General features: G+C 44.8%; 1 protein-coding gene across 3 annotated transcripts in view; it reads right to left on the bottom strand.

Moving 5' to 3' along the window:
- Window positions 1–25337, bottom strand: part of KCNK10 (potassium two pore domain channel subfamily K member 10) — a 130822-nt gene that overhangs the window by 81252 nt on the left and 24233 nt on the right. The window lies entirely within an intron of this gene.

Below are 25337 nucleotides of genomic sequence, written 5' to 3'. Positions count from 1 at the left end.
ATAGGACCTGGCTCAGAAACGTACAACCAAAACACAAATTAGCGAATATTGGCACATTGTAGGACTCAATAAATTAGTGTAAAATGAAAGTGTCCCTTTCTGCCTGCCATGTAAACAAATGTTAATGAGGGATGCAACAGTCCTTGTAAATAGCAAAGCTCAGGGGAAAAAAAGCACAAGGGAAAAAAAAAATATTTCCATAGATAGCTAAACCTATCTTTCGGGTTCTCAGCTTTTAACCAAGGAATATAATCCTCATAGAAAATCCTAGCTGATATTTAATGCATCAAACGCTTTGGATTCAACCTGTACTTAATTGCTTGAAAGTTGCCTCTAAAGAGGTCATTTGAAATACAGTCTTGTGGTTATGACTCCTCCACTTCATAGAAAGGAAAAAGAAAAACGGCCTGGAAATTGTTATAACCAATTAAAATAGCAAATGACACAACCCAGCTACCTTGGAATTTGTGGGCATTTCCAAGAGTTCCCTGCCATTTAAAGATTTTTAATGGCCCCTCAGATGCCAGTGGCATTTAAGCTGCTACCACTGGGAGGTGCTGAATTCAGCAAAGCCATTTCCTCCAGAGTCACAGGGCAAAATTAGGTATGTCATGGAGTTAGCACTCGGTTCCTAAAGCACAGCCAAAAGGGCCATACCACTTAACTCACTGGAAACTTCCACATGAAGTCCATCTCCTGACATTCTCTAAGTGGTTCACAGGTACTAGGGTGAGGTCTTTCCATTCATGGATCTCCGTGGGCTAATGGTCCCTGCGGCACACAATGCAGCTTCTATCATTCCATGAGTGCCTACTGTGTGCTCGGTATTCTATGAGGTGCCCTAAGGCAACTTAATAGGATCATTTGCTATCACCAGAAAAAAAGGGTCCCTCAAGGTTGGCATTTCTTACTGGTCCTGTGACTCAACCCAGAAGCAGACCTACTTAAAGGTGGCTTCTACTTGACAGTCTAGCTAGGGTAGGTGAGTGTGCTAGAATTTATACCACATGAAATTCATCACTTTAGCCATTTTAAAGTATACAAAACTCAATGTGCACTGAAAGATTCAGCAAAAAAAAAAAAGGCAGAAGAGGAAATTTAATTTGTATTTCAGATTTTCATAAATTAGGATAAGTAGATCTCATGCAATATTTGGGATATACTTACACTTAAAAAAAAAATTTTTTTTTCCGAAATTCGCATTTAACTGGGTATCCTGCATTTTATCTGGTAATCCCATGTCAGAGGGACAGAAGGAGAACAACCATCAACCACCCAACACAACCAGCCAAAAATGTAGGTAAGTACGACACTGGGTGATACAATCATAAAACCATATAAAAACAACCAGGCTTGAACCTCTGGCACCCTATCACAACTGCCCTTCCCAGGACCCCCACCACCTCCACCTTCCAGAACCAGTGCCCACCAACATGGCCGCACCTAACTTGGCCTCCCATAGCATTCTGCATGCTCCCCGCTGAACAGGGAGCCTGATGTGGAGCCTGATGTGGAGCTCCACGCAGAGCTCAATCCCAGGACCCTGAGATCATGACCTGAGCCGAAGGCAGACGCTTAACTGACTGAGCTCCTCAGGCACCCCAGGCCTTACTCCTCCTTAAAATGCTCCCACTTCTGGCTTCTTGACACCACATTCCCATTTGGTCTTGTGGGTTTGGTTTGGTTTGGTTCGGTTTGGTTTTTGAGAGAAAGAAAGCATGCACATGTGAGCACAGAAGGAGCAGAGGGAGAGGGAAAGAGAGAGAATCTCAAGGAGGCTCCATGCTTGATGAAGAGCCTGACACAGGGCTCGATCTCCAAACCCTGAGATCATGACCTGAACTGAAATCAAGAGTCAGATGCTTCACCAAGTGACTGAACCACCCAGGCGCCCTCCCTGGTTAGGTCTTTTAAAATCCACTCTACAGATTCCTCTTCCTAAAAATTTGTAAACATTGGACTTTTGTGGGGCTCATCCCTACGCCCTTTCTTCTCAGCATTCTCCCCATGACTCATCTATTTCAGGGCCAAGGTTTTAAATTCTACCCATTTGCTGATGACTCTCAGATCTTTATGCCCAGGGAAGCAGAGGACGGGAGCCAGCAGGAGGCAACTCAGGGATCGGTGTGCAAAAGCCAGAGGAACAGAAGTCACGCTGCATCCCAGGTGACAAGACAAGTCAACACTGGAGGCGGCCAGATGCCCCTGCTGCAGAGAACGAGGGAGCTCTGCTGGCTACTTGGGTTAAAGGGATACTGATACCTGGGTCACCCTGGCCATCGCCATAACACCTAGGCCACTTACAACAGGAACAAGAACTAAGCATTTAATGATAACAGTCTCAAAGTCATCCTCATAAACTACACAGAGGGCAGTGTAGCCACCACCTGAATGGCCAACCTTCCTCTGTGTGGATACCAAGAAAGCATGGGCTTCGTTCACTATGCTCAATCCCAAGGTCCCAGCCTTGGTGCACTAACTGGAAAACCCTTCACCATAATATTGACCTAGCAATGGGCACTGGTGGGAGCTGGGATCAGAAAAGAGAAAGTAACATTTGGAAGGACCCGATCCCCTGGGAAAACTGTCCTCAACTGTCAGGGGAGGGGAGAGAGTTTCTTCTAAGAATAAATTTCAACTCCAGAAAACACATCTCTGACTATCAGCTTCATACATGCAAATACCAATGGTTCTGTTTCACTGGCAGACCGCAATTGTGTCTCACACTTCCTATGTCCAAATTGTATTTGATCGCCAACCAGCCAAAAAAGAAGCCTCCTCTCCCAGGACTGGTATCAACATCCACCCAGTTTGCTCAAGACAAATGGCCAGACTGTCAGAGGCAACCTCAAGTCAGCCTCCCTGTGGCTCCCTCCCTCCTCGAGTTCTGTCATTTCTACTTGCAAACAGACCTAGAAGGAGGCCTGGCCATCCTTCTCCCTTCCCCACCGTTGGCCCGGGCCCCACTACCTCTCTGCAAGACTCTGGCCATAGCTCCTCACAGGTCCCGTCACCCCATGCTCCCCACCCCACCCCACCCCCCAAGGAATCTCTGACCAGAAGCCAGAAAACATTTTCAAACATAAATCCTACCACCTCCCTTCCGCAAATCTTTCCGTGCTCCCACTGTTACCTCTAGGATAAAATGCAGGCCCCGAGCCCCAAGGCTTCACAGCAGACCCCCCCACTTCTCCGGTTTTGTCTCCCCACCCCTGCCCCCCCCCACGCCCTGCATCGCAGCCTTCCCTCACTTCCCCCAGGGTCTTCTTCCCCCCAGTCTCCCCATGGCGGACTCCCACCCACCCTTTGCCACTCCGTTTAAATGTTACCACCTCACAGAGGTCTTTCCTGACCACCCAAAATTGCCCCTCTCCTTTTGTCTCTACCTTTGCACGTTACATTATTTGCAGTTACATTATTTGCTGCTTCTTCCCCAGCAACCTGCCCCTCTAGAAGACCAACTCCAAAGGCAGAGACTTTGCTCATATGGTGCACTCTTGTAGACTCAGTGCCTAGCACAGCTCCTGGCACATAGTAGGCATTTGATAAATACTTTGAATGAATACATAAAGCCAAGGAAGAGGTTTATTGTGTAATAATTACAAGTTATTCCAAAAATCAATAATACAATTTTTTAACCTAAAGGGGGTCCTAAATATCAGCTAGTTATCTAAAACCCTCAGCTAGAGGATAGAAGAAACTTACCCAAGGCAAGTGGTGACCCCAGGATACAGGCCTGGTGTCTGTCTAACTCTAAAACCCATCAAGACAACTTGCTGCCTTCATGCTCTGTTATAAGAAATTCTCTGAAGGAGCAGGTTGAACCATGATCCTGTATTCATTTGAAAATTTAACCTAAGGTTCTCAATTGGGTACTAATAAATCCTTCCATAATCCCAAATCACAATCTTTGGTGTTCAGGACTGAACTTCACCCAGTGAGCACAGAGATCAAAAGCTGAAGCATGGGAGACACCTGCTTTTCATGTATACCCCAAAATAAATCAGCAAGGAACCACCCTTCCATCTCTGACATGAAGGTGAACTACATCTTTCCCCAGCATCTTCCATTTAAGTCCACCAATTCTTTTCTTATTCCTAGACTCTCACCAGAAATGCCCTCACCTGAAAGCAGTTAAGGTACAGAAAGGCACTACTTTGGAAATGACAGCATAATGTATCTTCTTATTCTTACTGCCTTGAAGCCTGCCATCAAGTCCTCCCATACTTACAAATCAACAGAGACTGAAATCCATGACCTCCTGACAGGACTGCCAATTGCACAACGTCCAAGAGATCCATTCACAATTGTACAATACACAACCTGCACAACTGTACATGGTGGCCCTACCTCTTAAGGCCTGCTTCATCTCTGTCAAGTTTGTGATGGCTCGACAATCTGGACATGAGCTAAAAAAAATGTTCTTGTGCCAGAAAATTCAAGTTTCCTTTCATCACAAGTGAACAATTGCTGGATACATCTATCAAATTCTGCAGTCAGCTAAAGAAGAGGATGATATAATACTTTCAGGTTATTTTTTAAAGCACTTTCCTTCATTAAAAAAAAAAATTGATATGAAAAAGTAAACAGAAAACATCCAAAGATCACGGTATGATCACTCTCTGGAACGTACTTACATACTAAATAAATCAGTCAGGATAACCCATAAGATCTAAATAAAACCAAAAGTCTTAAAAATGGAATAAACCCTCTCTCCCTCTTCTGTGACTTTTAGTTTTATGGATTTGTGCTTACATAGGCACTTTAAAGGTTAGATTCTACAGCAGACGGTAATGCAGATCTTGTCAGCAGAAAAGACTTTAGCTAGTGACTGAGATCTTGAGCCTGAAATTAGGTTAATGAGAGTGGTACAACTCATGGGCCAAATTTGTAAGCTACAAATAGCCCACAGGGATGTAGAATAGACCAGAGGTGTTCGAACTTTTCAAATAAAACCTTTCTATTTCAAGGAAAGATTTTGTTCTAAAACCTTGAATTTCAAGTAGAAATCCAACTGAACAGTAAGATTCAAAATTTAAGTGGAAATTATTGCTATAGAGGTAAGACTCCAGTTGAAGGAAGGAGTCAGTCAGGTAAACCTAAGAGACATAAGATCTGAATCAAACTAAACTTCCTTCAAATGAAAGGGTTTTGTTCTGGAAGTTTGAATTTTGAGTGGAAATTCAACTGAACTGAATAAAATTCAAACTTTAAGTGAAAATTCGATAGATACAGACACAGATGTAAAATTTCATTTGAAGGGAGGATTTCGTTCTAAAAGTCTGAATTCCTCTGATCTAGTCCACACTACTCTTGGATATTGGATATTGGATTCGGTAGTACAAACATTAAATATGAAATACGTATTAATATTACATATAGTATATTGCATTATATATAATACAATGTATGGTATAATACAATATAATATCATCTCAAAGCATGCTGTATGGCTGGAATTTAGAGGAGGGCCCAAAGTCCTATGAGCTTTGCCTCCTTCTCAATCTCTACACTCAGTCCAAGATCCCCTTGGGACCCAGAAGATTCATGGAACATGGATGGAAACCATGAATCTGGAACAAAGAACACCAAAAGGAATATCCAGAACTTGGGTTCTAGTCCCAGCTTTGTATTAACTTGCCCTGTCACCTTCAGCATGCACTGTGGGAGCAGACCAACTTGTGTCACTTAACCTACTACTCCATTACTCCATTACTCTCTCTCGTCTATAAAATGGCAACAGTAATCTGCCTCGGGGGATTACACTGCAAATGCAATGGTATCAGGCCCATAAGGGGATTACTATATTGAATGGCTGGAGTGAATATTTAACAATCACTAGTTGTGATAATAATTAATTCATTAGATAAGGTCTATAGGATGGGAAATGTGTTCCTGAATGTTGAATACAATGCTAATTGAAACATTTGCATTAAATTCTCTTTGTGTCTTGTTTTGACAAGTTTTATTGAGACTACCATTAGGGACTGTCACTGGCATTCTTCTTCGCCCAGACACTGGTTAATTGAAAACCAAATGTATTCATCTTCACCTTTTGGCTTGTAGGCTCCTCGCAGCATCTCAATTTGCCCCCACAGCAATTAGCTCGGGGTCCTACACGGAGTCAGTATTCCATCAGGGTTTCTTAAATGAATGAGAGCGTACCAGTTCTGAATTCCAATACAACAAAAGCCAAGAGAAGTCAGGTGCTTTAATAAATAAAACAGACCCTCACTTCAGAGCACATCCAAAATTCAGAAGTACACTGCATCCTTCAAGCCAATTGGCCTTATAACTGGCCTCCTGGTTAAGCGTCAAGACAGACTGCATTCTTCCCCAAACTAGCCACAACATCTCCCATCCTGCACGCTCTCCTCGCCATGAGGCTGGGATATTCCTCCCACAAGACAGAATCTCTATGCTCCCTCTCCTTGTATCTGGACAAGTTTCTGACTAAGGCAAAAGTGGCATTGTCTGACCTCCAAAGTTTCCATAAAAGATCACACCGCTTCTTCCTGGTTCTCTTGGGACACTCACTCTTAGAACCCAGCTCCATGCTATGAGGAAGCCCTAACTGGGCCATACGGAGAGGCCACATGGCATGGGCCTGAGTGGGTGCTCTAGCCAACAGCCAAGCCAAGATCCCCGCAGAGAATCAGCCATAACTGCCATCCCATGAGCAAGGAGGACTCCAGTTCATCCCAGTCCCCTCCAGCTCCCCACTCGCCATCAATATTCATAGCCTTCAAGTGTCTCCACGGGAGGCCTCCCAGACTTCAGACATCGTGGAGCAGAGATAAGCCATCACTAATGAGTCCTCCCCCATTTCCTAAACCATAGAATCTGAGTTTAACAAGATTCGTTATACTCTTGGTTGGTTGGTGTGATTTGTTATACAGCAAGTGGAACAGAAACAGATTTTAATATATATTACAATAAAGATTTGCACATAAAATGGAATCATGGCAGAACCAGGAACAGAACCCAAACATCCTATATACTGACTAATCAGCAAGTCAAAACAACATTCTAAAACATTACTCTTATAATTATAACATATTCTTCCATCAGTTGAAGTGCACCATACAGAGTAAATATAATAGTAACATTAAGATCACTATAATTTATCAAGTGCTTGCTATGTACCAAGCACTACTCCAGGTGCTTTATCCATATTAACTCACCCAAACATCAAAATAACTCTATGAACTAGATACTAGTATTACCCCATTTCACAGATGAGCAAACAAAACACAGGACTAAATTAACTTGCCCAAGAACACACCCCTAGTAAGCGGCAGGGCTGGGGTTTGAATCTAGCAATCTGGTTCCAGGATGGGTAACCCTATGCGGTGCACTAGGGATGCTTCCCAAGCCTTATGCCCTGTGAAATATACTATATGCAAGGCAGCTAGCATGGTGCTTGGCACACAGTACACACTCCATGAATATTGTTTCCTTCCTTCCCCAACGTTGACATAATTTAGATCAGCACATTTTCTAAAGCAAAAATGATATCCTTCTAAGCCAAACGTACACCTCCCACATTTTGCCTCACTGCTTGTTCATCTGACTGATGATTTCCACATTTTCATCCCCACCCATGACCTTTCCCCAGAACTTGTGGATTTAACGGTCTACCTAATTTCTCCACTCAGATATCCAATTAGCCTCTTAAATTTAACACAAATGTGATTTTTTTTAAAAAACCTTATTTTCACCCATACACATACCCTGAGACTGCCTCTTCCCCAGATCCCGCATTTCAGTGAGTAGCACTGCCTTTAACACACCCAGAAGTTCATCCCCAAAGTCCAGAGTCAGTAGTGGTTCAGCTCTGCCCTGACCACATCCGTCAAACCGGCAGCCATCTGCCAGCTCTTCCGAGTAGACCTGATTTCCATCACTTCTCCCACCCTCACGCACACAGCTCCCTCTCCCCTGTCCAAGCATCTCAACACAACGGTGTCCTACCCAGCCAGCCCATTCACCACACTGCAGCCAGCATGACTTCTTCCTAAAACCCAAAGTTAGCTCCACCACTCCCCTGCTTAAATGCCTCCAGAGGGTTATCATTACACGCCCAAAGAATATCCAAACCCCTTCTCTTGGTTCTCCACGTTTTGGCCACTACCTACCGATCCCTCCACCTCAGTTCCCCCATCAACACCCTCCAAGAGCCACACCCAGATTTTCTGAGTTAGTTCCCACCTCTGGGACTTTTCATTTGCTGTTCCCTCTGACTGGAATAATCTTTTTTTTTTTTTTTTAAGATTTTATTCACTTACTTGACAGACAGAGATCACAAGTAGGTAGAGAGGCAGGCAGAGAGAGAAGAAGGGAAGCAGGCTCTCTGCTGAGCAGAGAGCCCCCCCCCCCATGTGGGGCTCGATCCCAGGACCCTGAGATCATGACCTGACCCGAAGGCAGAGGCTTTAACCCACTGAGCCTCCCAGATGCCCCCCCTTTTCTTTTACTTTTTAAGATTTTATTTATTTATTTGAGAGAGAGAGCAGAGAGACAGAGAGCACAAGCAGGGGGAAGAGAGAGACAGCACAAGAGGGAAGGGCCAGGCTGAGGGAGAAGCAGACTCCCTGCAGAGCAGGGAGCTGGCTCCTGGGCTCAATCCCAGGATCCTGGGATCATGACCTGAGCCAAAGGCAGGGATTTAACTGACTGAGCCACCCAGGTGTCCAACGGCTGGAGCATTCTTGCCCAGATCCTTGCAAGGTAGCTTCTTGTCAATGCTCAGGGTTCTGCTCCACATCACCTCCTCAGAAAGGCCTCCCTGATGAAAGGCCAGTCCCCCAGCAGTCACTCTGCAGCCCACTGCCAGTCTTTATTTCCTTCACAGCTAAAACTGTCTCACCAGCTGAAACTGTCTTCTGTACTTATTCGCTTGTTTACTATGTGTCATTCCCACCGGAATCTAAATATTTAGCATGTTTGATCTACTGCATTTTGTTCCTTGCTTCACCTCAGCGCTTAAATGTGTGCTCTACATCACAGAGGCTCAATAAATATCCCTTGGCTAAAATGAAGGAATCCTTTTACTGGACCATAAATCCCTGGCAGTCTGGAACCAGTAATTATTCATCTTTGTATTGCACGTTCTGAACCCAATGTCTATCCCAGTATCTGTCTATAGATACTGAAAGAAAGAATCAGGGAGGGGGAAGGAAAAAGAAGGGGAGGGAGAAAGAGGGACAGAAAGACAGGAAGGGAAGTTGGAAACACAGCCACAGCACACCATTGAATTGTTCCGATTTGTGGATTTTAGAGATATAGTCTTACCAATATTCAAAAACTGAATCCCACATCAGATTGATTTAATCTGTTGTCATTACTGGAAAATAATCACTTAAAATCAAGACTGTTTAAAATAGAATGTGTGGATGCTCTTACTTTATCTGCCATAGTTTCACAAACATTTTTCTATGGGCCAACCAGTCTGCTAGAAACATCTGTGAACGTGTCTAAAATGTAACATCTCCTAAGCTCAGGGATGTAGGTAAGGGAGTCGAAAAAGAGAAGTTGTCCCAGGAGGAAACAGAAAGGTAGAAATGCAAACCCTGCTCCAAACAGCCTGCGCCTCCGGCAGGAAAGAAGCCAAGAAACGTTTACATCTATATTGACTCTGCTCAGAGCAGAGGAAGGTTCAACACTTCCTTGCACACTTCAGCCCATCCTAGACTCTGGGTAGAGCCCCTGGAAACTTCTCCCTCCTCTCCCTGTCCTACATGGCCTGGGTGAGCTGCTGCTGCTTATTCCAGCACCCAGGAGTCTCATCAGAACACCACACAGTCTGGGGACCAACCTTCCCCCTAACTTTGCCCTTCACATAGAAGTTCCAGTCCCATGGAAGGGAATTCTGGCAAAGATCAAGAATAATGTGGCCTTTAATATTCAAATGCTTCCCTCAAATTCACTTGAATGTACCTTCTTTTTGCTCTTTAAAATCACCAGGTGAATTCTGTATTAATCCCTGCAGAGGAACTTCACCGGGCTCTGCTCTTCATACACTGTGTCAGCTTGAAGCAGGTCCCTGTTAGCACAATGATCAACGGTCTTGGGAAGGATCAGTTCAGTGGGAGGAAGAACACGTGCTGTTTGATTCTCTTGAAGACAACCGACATAGTAGTCAAGGCCATGATGTAGCTTTAGACCATGATCAGGATGGGAGAGAGAGATGTAGCATTGGCCTCCCCCGGGAACTCTGCCCACTGGCTCAGAACTGGAGTTACCTGTCAACCTTTTTTAGGAAGAGAGCCACAGGTTATACCCATGTAACCCTCCAAGGACAGCATATGACTTTTTTAAGATTTTGGTGAGGAATTGCTCAGGAATTACTTGTCCTTCCAGGGACAGCATTGAATTCAATAATTAACTGTAGGAGCTGAGAATCAGACACACCTCAGCTCATGTCGCTAGCTATGTGACTTTTAGAGGAAGTACTTAAGCTTGCTAAGGTCCAGTGTTCTTATCTTCAAGATGGGAATAAAACCTTTCCTTCATGCTACGATGGTGCTTCCGTAAGATGATTCACCTAAAGTGCCCAGCATAATACCTCACGGACAGTAAATAGTAAATGTCAACTGCCACAATGATCTTATCATTTATCTATTTTGGTGTAACCCTTGTATCTTATTCACTTTTTACACCCAGTGCAAAGCCAAGGGTCCAGCATACTGTGGATACTTAAAAGATAATTTTTATGTCTTCAATATTTATTTATTATTTATTTGAGAGAGAGATCATGGGAGGGAAAGGCAGAGGGAGAAGGAGAGAGAGAGAGAGTCTGAAGCCGACTCCTGTGCTGGGCACCAAGCCCCCACGGGACCAATCTCATGACCGTGAGACCACGACCTGAGCCAAGAGTCCAACGCTTAACTGACTGTGCCACCCAGGCACCCCTTAAAAGGCGATTTTTGAAAGAATCAGTGCAGTAGGCAGAATGATGTTTCCCCCAAAGACTGTCCATGCCCTAATCCTTGGAACTTGTGAAAATATTACCTTATGTGACAAAAGGACTTAGCAGATGTGATTAAGTGAAGAATGTTGACGTGGTGAGATTACTCTAGATTATCTGAATGGTCCCAATGTAATCACAGGGCTCCTTACAGGAGGGAGACAGGGAAGCCAGAGGCAGAGAAGGGGATGTGAGGATGGAAGCGAAGGTCAGGGTGCTGCAGCCGTGAGCCACGGAACATGGGCAGCCTCCAGAAGCTGGAAAGGGCCAGGAGAGGATTCTCCCCTAAAACCTCCAGAGGAATGCTGCCTTGCTTATACCCTGATTTTAGCCCCCTGAAGCCAATTCTGAAGTCTGACCTACAGAACCATACAGTAATAACTTTGATTGTTTTAAGCTCCATCCAGTTCACGGGAATCTGTGACAGCAGCAACAGGAAGCCCCCACAATCAGTGTCCCAGACGCTTGCTCGGTGCCAGGTGCTCTGTACCTTTCAAATAGGCTCGCATTAAGGCTCACAATAGGCCAGCATGGAAGTTCTACTCTTGCCCCAATTTTATAGACAGAGAAACAGAAGCAATAGGATTGACCCACACTGTGTGCAAAGAAGAAAACCTTTACAGAAAAAACCTTAATAAAAATTCTTCCTGATTTTCCTGCAAGGAACAAAGCCCAAAGCTACAGGGCCACAAGAAAATGACAAAATTTTTTCTGCAGATGGTTCAGGTGCTATTTTCAGAACCAGAAGCAGATCTTTTCATTCACGGAAAAAAAGGCACCCACCAAGCAAGTTTTGTGCAAAAGCTTCTAGGTCAGTGTCGGGGACCCAGGAGGAAATGTACACTGAAAAGGAATCCATTATCTCGGCTGAACGGGTGGTCATCTGCTGCAGAAATGGGCAGCGCCAGATTATTTCATTCCCACATGACTTGCACGGACTGTTGTTTTCACCGAAAAGTCATGAAAAAGCCAAACGCTGCAGAACGGTAAAAAGTGGGAAACTCTCCTTGGCAGGGACACGATAGCTGGCTTTCCCCGGCACAGTTCTCGCCATTTAGAGGAGATACTTCCTCCAAATTAATAAAAATATTAAAGGCCACATTCTCCAACTCTGCCCTGGAGCCAAACTTTGGGCACCTGCCCCATTCCCCACCTCATCCATCATGCAACGCCATGTCTGTCTGCTTTCTACTTTGCACTTTCCTGCGCGCTCTTTGAAGAAACGGTTTCTCTGCCACAATGTCACATGAAGCGGGGCTTTTCCCGTTATCTCAGGATTTATACTGAGACCTCAGAGCTGAAAACTGAGCTTTTATTTATGCAGAAATTGCTAAACTAAGGTCAGACTGGCTCAGAAAGCACCTGCTGCTTCCAGCCTATGTAAGAGAACTCACTGGAGAAAAGGCGGTTGTTTCTCAGAAAAACAAAAACAAAACAAAAATACAGCATTGGGGGGCATGGTGGCAAAATAGAAAAAAAAAAAAAAAGAGGAAAAAAAGCTGCAAGGAAACTGCTCAGAGAGATCAGAGTGGTTGGCAGAAGAGGGACGCAGCATCTTGGCCCCCCAGCTGCACGCTTTCTGAATGGCAAACTTCATAGATCTGCCTTGCACTGTTTGGGAAAAGAGCGTGAGAGATTTATGAGAACTCCAGTCTGCTCGATTAATTGCATCATTCCAGAGTCCATGCAAGATGGTGCCCCCTGGAAGTGTGCAATGAACACAGCCCTGGGAAAATCAGACACAGGTTCCCACAGTTTGGCGTATAATGGCTGGTTGAACACAGAGGACAGCAGTGGAGTGGCCTACTCCTCCCAAGTTTGGCGGCACCAAGACGCATAATGATTTCTCACGGGCCAAATAGAGACAGAGGTGGGGCGACGCGATAGCTAGCTTAGAGCCTTCATGAAAGGGCCTTCCTCCAAGAAGTCAGACTATTGAGCAAAAAAGGCCCAGAGTGTGTGCAAGCAGAGCCTGTGGGGGCTTCAGAAGGGACCAGCCAGGGAGGGCACCACTCATGCAGTGGGAAAGTATAGAGATTTATGCGGGGCGGGGCGGGGGGGGGGGCGGGGGGCCAAGAACTTACAAAATCTCCTGAATGCCTGTAAGGCTAGAGAGGACCATGAAGGACAGCAGCTCAAGTGGAACATTCTGGCCTTCTCTTCATCCCTCTCCCTGCCACCTGACTCTGGAGGAGCCAGAAGTTGCAAAGCAAGCAGGGAAGGAGTTTGGATCCGGAGAGAAAGAGAACAAACAAGCCCCCCCACCCCACCCCCGGCCTTTCCACTTCTGGACTGCGGTGTCTCAGGCCCAGCCTCACCTACAGGGAAAGAACTTTGAAGTAGACCGGAGGTTGGTATGTGGGTTTATATTAAACTGGACTTTAGAATACTTGAAATTAATTATTTCTATTTTTGTTTTCATTTTACTTGAAAACTGCCTGGAAAAGCTGTAGGGTATTTCTGGGATATGATCCAGGGTTGACCTACCAGAACAAATGTGAAAGTCTCATTTGTGACTCACATTGAAGAGAAATAAAGCCATATTCTGTTTGCATCCCTCCCCAGAAAAAAGTCCGGCCCATTTAATAAACCAATTACTCGACATTACCCCCCCCCAAAAAAAGGAAAGAAAGAAAGAAAGAAAAAATGCTTCCAGCATCCCCGTGTCCACTGTCCAAACCATCCCAATTCCTTGATGCTTCAGGAACCTCCCAAATAGTATCCCTGCTTCCATTCTCAGCCCTCCCCTCTCCCTGCCCCGCGCACTCTCTCACCCCCAGCCCTGTTGGGGCAACAGCTGTGTACAGAGAGGCCCATCGGACCGGATCTCTGCCCTCAAGCTGGGCTTCACTAGCCTTCCCCCCCCGAGGTTCCAGGAGTGAAGCACGAGACTCAAGCGAAGCCAGTCCCCCCAGTGGCTCCCCAACTCCCACTCTGATTGGCTGGAGGATGAGTAACCGACCTTAGACCAGCCAATGAGGACCAAGAGAATTTAACTGCAAGACTCTCATCAGAGCCCTGGAGAATGCAGCTTTTCTCTGTCCTGAAGGATGTGAGTCTGGAACAATAAAGCCCTGGGGCCACTGGCAGCCATCCTAGAATCACCGGGCAGGAGAGCAACGCCGAGTAGGCGAATGAAGAAATACCCAATCCTGGAAGCATCATCAGAGCCCTAGATGGAGCTCTGCCTGGACTGATGAGTTGGGAGAATCCAAACTCCCCTTTCGGGCTGGAGCCCAGCTGAGCCAGGTGTTCTGTCATCTGCCGCCGAAACCGTCCCAACGTGCACATCAGCTGACCCAGCCACTGTGCTTATGCCCATTAGGCTCATGTCTCACTCACCCCAGACTTACAAACGGCCTCACGGGGCTACGTGGCAGAGGCCCGAAGAGGTTCCGCTTGGTCTTCAGAACACCAATTCCCGCAGCGTCATTGCCGTTTGGTTCAATTCCTGACCTGAACACGTACGAGCTTCCTCTTTCCCCGCCTAAATTTCACATGCAACTTCAAGGAAACTGCCCCAACCTTCCCCTGTGGGTGTCTTAGCTATGTTCTACCTTTAGAAAACATTGAATTCAAGTACAATCCCCACTGATACCCTGAAGTAGGCCATACATTTCTCACTCTGCTTTCATTAATACTCTAACTCGGAATACTCTAATTCTCTTCAGTGTATTTCTCATATGTGCTTCTTCGTCTGTTTGTTCTTATATTAGAAACTCCAAAAAGAGAGGGAACAAGCCCCTTAGCAGGACACCTCACACAAGGCAAAGAGTAGTTAGGAGCTTAATAAATGCATACTGTTGACAGAGACATGATGACAAGGGTGACAGAGGTTGTGTGACATGCATCATTAGAACGATAACTGTTCTCACCATTTAGAGGAGATACTTCCTCCAAATTAATAAAAATCTACTTAGTTCATTTAACCTATGAGAAAAAAAAAATCAGAAAGGTTTATGTGATCAACTTAGAACTCTTCCTAGATCCCACATCTGAATAGCTAGCTTTGGTGTTTGAAATCTTGGACCCTTAGAATATGTAACATTCTTCTGATCTTTTTGATAGCTCTAAGCAAACTTACACAGTGATTCTAAATAATGAAGCAAACATTTCCCATTTCCTTGAGATATACATGGGGTCAAAAATCTAAAAGGAATCCATTGAAAGCAGAACATCCCCCACAGATATTAGTCACATAATTAAAATTATTCATCAGCTCCCAGCTACAGACTGTGAGCTCACCCCTACAACAAGCGGCTCTTGGGATCATGAGCTTTATTAAAATACCCATTACTGATTTCTGGAATCTCAGCTATAACAGCACTTCTGTTCTGCGGGAGGTCCGATTAGAGTAAAGTAAGAATTCTTTAACCTCAGCACTTAAACCATCCGGCTGTCGGGTACTTTCCTGGGTCTGGAGGGCATCTTCCTCCTCCCAATCTTGTGCAGTCCATGTACCTGGGCTACAGCACACTGGGACGTGACTCAAAATGTTGGTGGAATTCTGCTTACTGACCCTAATTTTGGATTCTGATGCTACTACATGTAATTGTCTGTGTACTGCTCTGACTCTGGTTGGCTTCTGGGACCTCTGATGATTGGACACAAAGTCCCTGCCCATTGTGAGAATGTGGGATGTCCTGCAGGATGTTGAAAATGGAGTAGACTTTGATGAGCCATGGACCCAAGCTGAATCCTGCTTCTGTCACTTAACTAATTGTATGATACCAGGCAAGTTATTCACCTTCTCTGAGCCCCAGGTTCACACATAAAACAAGGGTGATAATGATGATCCATGAATACTTATTTTGCAGGGTTGCTTTTTTTTTTTTTTTAAGTGACTTACTTGACTCAAAACCACTATAAGGTATCACCTCACACGGTTAGAATGCCTGTTACCAAAAAGACAGCAGATTACAAATGCTATTGAGGCTGTGGAGAGAAGGGAACCCTTGTGCACAGTTAGTGGGAGTGTAAATTGGTGCAGCCACCTTGGAAAACAGTCTGGATATTCCTCAAGAAAGTAAAAATGGAACTACTATATGACCCAGCTGGTATGTATCTCCAAAGGAAATGAAATCTCTATCTTGAACAGATATCTGTACTCTCATGTTCATTGCAGCGTTATTCACAATAACCAGGGTATGGAAACAATCCATGTGCCCATCAATGGATAAATGGATAAGGAAAATGTGGTCTATAGATATACGAGTATATAGATACAGATACGTGATACAATTCAGCCTTTAAAAAGAAGCATATTCTGCCATTTGCAACAACGTGGATATAACTGGAAAGGATTATGGTAAGTGAAATAAGCCAGACAGAGTAAGAGAAATAGTGCATGGTATCACTTATCTGTGCAATCTTTTTTTAAAAACGTCAGACTCAAAACAGAATGGGAGTTGTTGGAGGAAAGGTTGGAGGAGATAGGCAGACACTAGCAAAAGGCTATAAGATAAATTAGGTCTGAGGATCTAACGGACAACATGGTGATTGCAGTCAATTGTATTATATTGCACAGTTGAAACTCACTAAGAAAGTAGAACTTAAGTGTTCTTACAAAAAAATACATGTGAGATGATGGATGTTGCAATTAACTCAGGAGTGGAAATCTTTTCACAATGAATACGAATGTCAAATCACCAGGTTGTACACTTTAAATATATTTACGATTTAAATATATTCCTATTTTATTTGTCAGTTATGATTAACAAAGTTCAATAAAGCTGCCAAATGGTGTTTTTGAAATGGGCAGTAGTAAGGCACTCAATAAATGAATGGCCCCTTCATTGTAACTTCGTTGCTCACTTTATCACCAGGTACTCACTCTGATGCTACTCTCCCGTCTCCCATGCTACAGCCCTGCTGCCATTCATTTCTCATTCCTCCTACTCCACTCTGCTGTCTGGCAGAGTCACACTGCCTGAATTTATGTGCAGACCAGAGAGGGAGGGAAGATGCAGAGACGTGAGGCTTTAGAGAATTTCTGTCCCCCCTACTGTGACTGCCTATAAAACCTGAATGCGTTGGCTCTCAGTCTGCCTTCTAACTAACTCTTCTCCTACTCTGGACATCTGGGCATCCAAGATCTGGCATCCTTGGACCAACCTCTGTGCCTAAAACTAGAGGCTTAACATTGGTACTGAACCCAATATGGGGCCATACTACGGGTCAAAGCATGCTACCAGTAATTGTATTGTGCACATATTTCCTATAAAATACAATCCATCATCAGTTACAAAATGCATCACTATTTTACATACTCTCAGAAAATTAATATTGCCAACTGAACAGCAATGTATCATTGGTAGTAAGACACATTCTTACATCAGACATGTAATTCTCTACATCAGACATGTAATGAGAATAATACATCTTACAATTAATGCCGTACAATACAACATTTCCCTTGCAGAAACAGCTAAAAGTACATGTTTCTTATACTTATTTACAAGAGTCCTGCACAGAGCCTGGCAGACGGGAAAGAAATATTTGTTAAAGAAAGTAATATACACATGAATGGAGGTATTCCCTTGTGGCCACATTATAACAACGTTCTGCCATTTAAAAAGAAAATTTGATGCAAGAGGAAAATCATGCTAAAATTTAAATATATCATTTCACCAAACCTTCCACTTAAATTCATTTAAAAGAATAAACTCCGCTCTGAACATTTTGTACATGTGTTGCCTCCTTAGCAAAATGGAAACCCAGATACAGTAATAGATTCCAAAAGTTTAGTGTCTACCTGATAACCAGTCTTCAGGTAGACATTACCTTTAAGTGTGTAGTATCTGGGACCAGAAATTGCAAGGTGTTGCTTCAGAAACATCTGGAAGCATCCTCAGGGCACACTTTGGAGTGACTGCCTTGGCATCTTTGATAGCTGGGAACATGGATGCACCCAACAGAGCCTTCTCCATTCTACTGTACCCCTAAATTGGCTATAGATGTGCTGGAACTCAACAATCCCTATGTGGGGATAGGGATGCAGACGAGTGAGTCACAGTCTCCAAAGAAGTTCCCATTAGAAGAATTCGCCTCCACTTCCTGCCCAGAGCAGCTCCAAAGAGCTGCTTGGCCCTCTTCATTGCAATTAAAAATCAGTGCATTTCACCTCAGATACTACAGAGTTAGGCATTATATAAAACAGATAGATAAAAAGAACAAGAACTACATGAACAGGGACGAAATGAAAATAGATGGATCTTGGAAATTCATAAATGTAGACAGTGCTCCAGGAAAATGTGGGGGCCCAGGTGCCACCGGCAACAGAGGACCATCTTTCTCTTTGCTCTGAAGTAGCAAGCCCCATTCCAGACCCTTCCCTGTTTAAGCCTTTGTTTGCTCTTTGCTGTAAAGTATTCACATGAGATTCCTCTCTGTGTAGAAGCCAAACTGCATCCACAGCTACTGGATGTCAAGTCCACGTCAAGTGGAAAACGAGGAGTCAGAATAGAAGAATCCTGTTATGTAAGCATCCCTCCATAGAGGGACATTGCAGGGGAAAGGACTCTAGATAAAAACAAGTCACTCAAATGACTTTTCACAGTGTACTGTAGGCCAATTTCCTAGGACCTGGTATCCTTGCACAAGTCAAGAGAAATAATGTCCATTTTCAGTGCCACCTAAATGCCCCTCGAGCATGCAAGCCCACATGGAAATTATATAGCTAATTATCTTTGTGTATACTTAGAGACAAAATAAAAGAAATTAACAGAGCCAGGACTGCTTCTGTTCTTTCCCAGCAAAAAAATTACTTGTAAGATGCCTCCTCACCCTCAGCCACATACACTAGAACTACAATCTTTAACTTATTTCCCCCACATGCAATCAACGTTCCCCAATATTCCATACCTCCTGGAGGACACCACTCTCATCCTTGTAATTTAAGAGAGAGGACTGACTCCACTGCACTGGTGGCTGGTCGCCGCCCCACACCTCTGCACTGATCCTCTGTTCAGATCTTTCTTCATCACTCCCTCCTTGGTCCCTCTAGTCGAGACCTCTGTCATGTGACCATTCAGGATCTTGTTATTCATCACCCAGATTACCCTGATGGTCCCCAGCTTGTTGTTCTTCCTTTTCCTCATCCCCTGGATGTGGACTCGTACCCATTAGTGGTTTCATAAAGTGCAACACATCTTATGTCATAGTCGTCAAGGTCTCCTGATTGCCTACAGAAATAAATCCACACTCAGCCCAGACTCTAGGGTGCCCACAAGACCCCAGCCTTCTTTTCCACCTTCATCTCCCCACATCGCCACAGAACAACTGAAGACTTGCTCTTCTTCCAAACAAGGGCTTCTGCTTCCCTCTTTGGTGTCTTGTGGATGCCCTTCCCTCTGCTGGACACTCTCCATCCTTGCCTTTTACATCATTGCATCCTTCCAAGTCCATCTGGAATGCCAGGTCTTTCAGGAAGTCTTCCACTGTCCCCAGAGCTAGCTATGAACTCATCCTCTCTCCTAAACCCTGAGCATGCACTCACTGCATCTCTCTCTCTCGAGGTCCTCATCCCATTCCGCTCCCCACCCTCCCACCAACCCCAACCACTTCACCCTTCATTTTCTGCTATATCCCTCACTCCAACACTGCTATATCCCTCACTCCAACACTTCATGTCTGCAAAAGCATCATGGAGTCTACGGCAAGAACTTACTGAACTGAACTGGAATTAAGGAGGGCTTACCAGCCCAATACCGTAGATGATGTTTACTCCGCTGCCCAGGACAGAGCTGCTTTTCAATGACATAATGAGAGCTGCTCCAACAGCTGGAACTGGCTTCATCTAGCCTACATCTCACCTTCTTACTGGTATGCCATTCTCTGGCTGCCTCCCTGCAAATCCACGAAGAGCAAAGACTGCATGTACTTCCTATTTTCATCTCCTCTGGCACAGCGGTTTGCACATGGTAAATATCTAATAAATGCAGCCGAACCCATTTACTCAATTCATCACGTCACAACCAGAAAGCTGTAACAGAGCTCTGAGTGTTCCCAAGAGTGTAGTACAGGACCCATTGGTGGTACACAAGGTGGCATTAGGTGACATGTAGATGAAACATTTTTTAATGGCCATGGGTTTATTTTTTTTTAAAAGATTTTATTTATTTATCAGAGAGAGAGGGGGGCAGAGAGCAAGCACAGGCAGACAGAATGGCAGTCAGAGGCAGAGGGAGAAGCAGGCTTCCTGCCGAGCAAGGAGCCCGATGTGGGACTCGATCCCAGGACGCTGGGATCATGACCTGAGCCGAAGGCAGCTGCTTAACCAACTGAGCCACCCAGGCGTCCCGCCATGGGTTTATTTTAATGAGCATTAGGCAAAACAGAAGTAGTGCAGAATACCCAGGATTTCATACATACCATTGCTTAGGGTAAGGATAAATTTATTTCAGTTTTTAAAATAAGGGGTCCATTTAAAGAAAAACAAGAACTAAACAATGGTAGATATTGCTTAAGGCAAAGCTAAATTTATTTAAGTTTTTAAAAGTTAAATCAACTTTAAAAAAGCAAATTAAGTAAATAGTGTTATGGGTGTATTTAAATATGGCCACAAACATTTTAAAGTGAAGGTGACATAGGAAAGGCTGAAGTTTAGAAACCTTGCCCTAACTAGTATTTCCAGTTTGAATCTGGTATGCTCCCAAAAGCCCGACATCTAGTGCAAGATTTATCCTTTTATAAACCTCTCTTCATGTCACATCAGGTCTGGGAAACCCCAAGAGCTCCCCACAACCAGCCACATCTCACTTCTTCCACGGACGATTCTTATTTCTCTAATCCTCTCTCCAAGCCCTCCTCTGATTCCTGGGTAGGAAGACTCCACCCGTTCTGCCCCTTGGGCAAATCATGCAAATGGACACAGCTTGCCTTTGCCTAGACCATTCTCCCTGCTCTTTCCTTCCACCAGTCCAGGCACATTCCTGCCCCTGAATAATGGATGTTCAAAACCATCCACTCCTTCTGTTTCTTTTTCCAATCCATCTTACATGCACATTCTTCATCCACGCCATTAACAGGTTTTACCTACAACCTTGCTTTCGCGCACAGGCATGTTTCAGCACCCTGATCAGAATGTGAACTCAGCAAGAACTCAGCAAGGGCAGAGACTCCGTCCCTGATGTTGTGTGAAGTCTCCATCAGCCTGCAAGTGTGCTGAGCACGTGTCTCATAATGGAATAAACCAAAACCCACACATCCAGAAGGCATCTAACACCAGGTGCTCTACAGCATGTCAAACATGAGCTCGGTTCCAGATCGTTCACCCACAGCAAGTTGGGAGTCTTACTGCACTCATCCCAAAGACCAAGCTTTAACACTTGTTCTGCATAATGAACCTGGACTTATCATTAGGGTCTATTATCTATTTATCAGGGTCTATTAATAAAAAAAAAAAATCGGGGCACCCAGGTGGCTCAGTCATTAAGTGTCTGCCTTTGGCTCAGGTCATCATTCCAGGGTCCTGTGATGGAGCCCCGCATTGGGCTCCCTGCTCGGTGGGGGAGCCTGCTTCTCTCTCTCCCATTCCCCCTGCTTCTGTTCCCTCTCTCACTGTGTCTCTTTCCGTCAAATAAATAAATAAAATCTTTTTTTAAAAAATCACTAAATATAGGTTCAACGCTAACACTTTTACAGAACTCATCTCTCTCAGGTCACCTGGGTGGCTCAGTTAGTCAGGCATCAAACTCTTAATCTCAGCTCAGGTCTTGATCTCAGGGTCATGAGTTCAAGCCCTGCAATGGGCTCCACACTGGGCATGGAGCCTACTTTACAAAAAAAAAAAAAAAAAAAAAAAAAAAAAAAAAAAAACCCTCATCTTCAAAAGATTTGATGGAATACAAAATTCAGAAGGCTTTTGGTCTCAAAATTAATTTCACTTATGATTTCAAAATAAATAAGAAATCACCTATCTTACATTATACTTCTCTTTCTCAACCTGTTAAGAGGTAATTCAGTATTTCAGTCATCACCTGAGGAAATATAGTCCAGTTGTTCATAAACATGGACTTTGGTTCTACTCAGACCTGGGTTAGACACTCAACTGTACCATACGCCAGCTCCAGGACCTTGATGTAATCCATTTATTCACACAGTAAACATTAGTTGGAAGCTGTGGTGTGCCAGGCACTACGCCTGAGCTCCCTAAGCCTCAATGTTCTCCTGTGTAAAATGGGAATGATGACATTCCCTGACAACAAACACACTGCCAGGATTAAATAAGATAATGTATGCAAAATGCCTGCCCCCCTGCCAGCTCGGTGTTAACGAATAGTAACAATACACATTAGTTACTACGGTCCTTACCACACCCTCATTGTCCTGATCGGCTCCAGTCTTTGTAGACCATTTAACATCGCCAGTGAGGGTCCCCTTCTTAAAGCTCTCTCCTCCCTTGACTTCATGGAAATGTCACCTTAGTGTTTTCAATTTATTAATTTAGTTTTAGCTTACTAAATTAATAGACAGAAAACATTCTCGGTGAGTGACAGGCATGATTCAGACAACGATGACAGAGTGCTGACAGAGGGTGACCTGCACAAGTGGGTGGACAGAAAAGCATCGCTGAGGAGTTGACATTTGGACCGAAGTGTCAGAGGTGAGGAGGAACAAGTCACGTGAAGATCTGATGGGAGAGAATTTCAGGAGAAATAAAGGTCCTACAAAGGCCCGGGGACAAGAAGGGACTGGTTTATTCAAGGAACAGAAATAAGCCTAGGGGCGCCTGGGTGACTCAGTTGGTCAAGGATCTGACTTTGGCTCAGGTCATGATCTCAGGGCCTAGGATTGAGCCACTCACTGGACTCCCCACTTGGAGGGGCGTCTGCTCCTCCCTCTGCTTGCATGTGCATGGGCGCTCTCTCTCTCTCTCTTTTTTTCTCTCTCAAATAAATAAAATCTAAAAGAAAGAAAGAAAAAAAGAAAGAAAGAGGGGCACCTGGGTGGCTCAGTGAGTTAAAGCCTCTACCTTCGGCTCAGGTCATGATCTCAGGGTCCTGGGATTGAGCCCCGCATCGCATCGGGCTCTCTGCTCAGCGGGGAGCCTGCTTCCCCCACACCCCACCTGCCTCTCTGCCTACTTGTGATCTCTGTCTGTCAAATAAATAAATAAAATCTTTAAAAAAAAAAAAAAGAAATGAATTTGGTTTGGGCAGGTGGGAGCAATTAGTTTAAAAAAAAAGAAAGAAAGAAAGAAACCTAGGATAGACTAGACTATAGATGCGGTTTGGAGAGGAAGTAAGCAACAGCCTTCACACGGGGTTTTGCAAGCGAGCATCAGAAGCTCAGAGTTCATGCCAAGGGGACAGGGACACCATTCGAGAACTGTAAGTGTGGGTATGATAGGATCTGATTTACACACTTAAAGATCATTTTGGTTGCCCTGTGGGGAATGGATTATGGAGAACAGGAGGGAAAGCAATAAAAAGGCCATGTCAGCCCTCCAGCTAAGAAGATACATCGGACTAGAGTGGCAGGAATACATCTGGGTATGTTTTAGAGGTCACAGGCGGCGTGACTTCTTGATGAATGGATGTGAAATGTTAAGGGGCAGAAAAGAAAGGACTCACCCATGTACCATGCCTAGATTTTTGTTTCAGCAACTATATCCATCCATGGTGGTTTCATTTATTGAGAAGAGGAAATCTTGGGGAGGAGTAGGTTTGGGATGGGAGTCCACAGTCCTATTTCAATCATTGGAGCTGGAGTGGGCCATTAGACAGGTCAAATCAAGGGGGCAGGTGGATGTGCCAATTTGGAGACACACACTTGGGAGGTACTAGGGCTGCTGACATCACCTAGGGAGAACCACAGACAGTGACCAGAGAGACAAGTCCAAGTGCTTGGCCTGCTGCCATTTGGAAGGAGAACACCAGAGAAGGGGCCAACAGGAGTGTGAGGTGCGTGACAATCAAGGAAACCCCCCCCCCCAGGAAATAATGTCACAGAGCCAGCGATAGAAGTGAAATGCTTTAAGAAGGAAGAAGCAGTCAACTGTTCGAAAGGCCGCAGGGTGTGAAGGAAGATGCTGCCGGTGCTGCCTGGGGTCTTTACTTTAGCCGCTCTCCCCACCTTGCTAACACACCCAATTTCATGCACATGTTGGTTAAATGGCAACATATTTAAAGAATGCGGGTCCCAATCACAAGTTCAGGTAGTAATTCTTGATTGGTCCAAGCCAATAATGATAATACCATTCCCTTTTAACACTGATTTGTTTAGGGGTTGTTGTATGATGTATGCTGTAGGGCTCCTGCGGGGGTGGGGACGTCCTCCCCGGTGAAGAGAGAAATATAATGAAAAGCCCCGTTCACTTCCCTCCCTGTGTTTAGACGACATAATGCTTGCCGGAGCTTCTGCAGCCCTCTTGCCACCATTCAGGGAGCATTTGCCAACGTGAGGAAAGGCGGCACGGCGGAAAGCTGCACAAACCTGGGTCCTCGATGACATTCCAAAACAGGTAAGCCAACAATGGTACCCCCTGTTCAGTGAGAAAATAACTCGCTTAACAATAAACGTCCGTGCTGTCTAAGCTTCTTTGAATGGGACGCTCGGTCACATGCAGCTAAAGCATCCTAACAGATACTTAAGATACAAGAACAGAAAGGAGAGAAAATGGTCACTGGTGACCCCAGTCAGAGCAGCCCCTGTGAAGAGGTGGTGGCTTAAAAAGGAGATGGGGTGGGAAAGTGGAGACCATGACTCGAGACAACTCTTCCCAGCCATTTGGCTGTGAAGGGCGTAAAGGAATTAGCTGGTGGTCACAGGGGATGTGGAACGAGGGGATGCTGGAAGATACTGAAATGCGGGGCGCCTGGGTGGCTCAGTAGGTTAAAGCCTCTGCCTTCAGCTCGGGTCATGATCCCAGGGTCCTGGGATCGAGTCCCGCATCGGGCTCTCTGCTCAACAGGGAGTCTGCTTCCTCCTCTCTCTCTCTGCCTGCCTCTCTGCCTACTTGTGATCTCTGTCAAATAAATAAATAAAATCTTTCCAAAAAAAAAAAAAAGATACTGAAATGCGTTCACACACTAGTGGGAAGATTCAAGTAGAGGGGAAGGGGGGAATGGTTTGGCTGAAGGGAGGAGGCCAAAAGAGCATATGTGGCGGGGTCCCCGGCTTTCATGGATGGAGCAGATGCACACGAATCCATAGGAATAAAGGCAGGGCAGGGGGTCCAGATGTAGGCAGTCTGTCAGAGCTGGGGTAGGGGGAACTGAGGTTGTTCTGACCAATAACTTCCTTTTGTCTGCGTGCTGTAGGAAAAGTTCGAAATGTCTCTCAAGGCCGCTCTGAAACTACCCCCCACTGAGAATTCCATCCTGAGTTACTCTCAATTCCTTCCTCCATATTCCCACAGAACGGT

The sequence above is a fragment of the Mustela putorius genome, unplaced genomic scaffold (genome assembly GCF_011764305.1).
Source record: "Mustela putorius furo isolate JIRA1106 unplaced genomic scaffold, ASM1176430v1.1 tig00000129_pilon_pilon_pilon, whole genome shotgun sequence".
Lineage (NCBI taxonomy): Eukaryota > Metazoa > Chordata > Mammalia > Carnivora > Mustelidae > Mustela > Mustela putorius.
The sequence above is the reverse complement of the archived record's forward strand: the minus strand, read 5'-3'. Positions and strand labels throughout refer to the sequence as shown.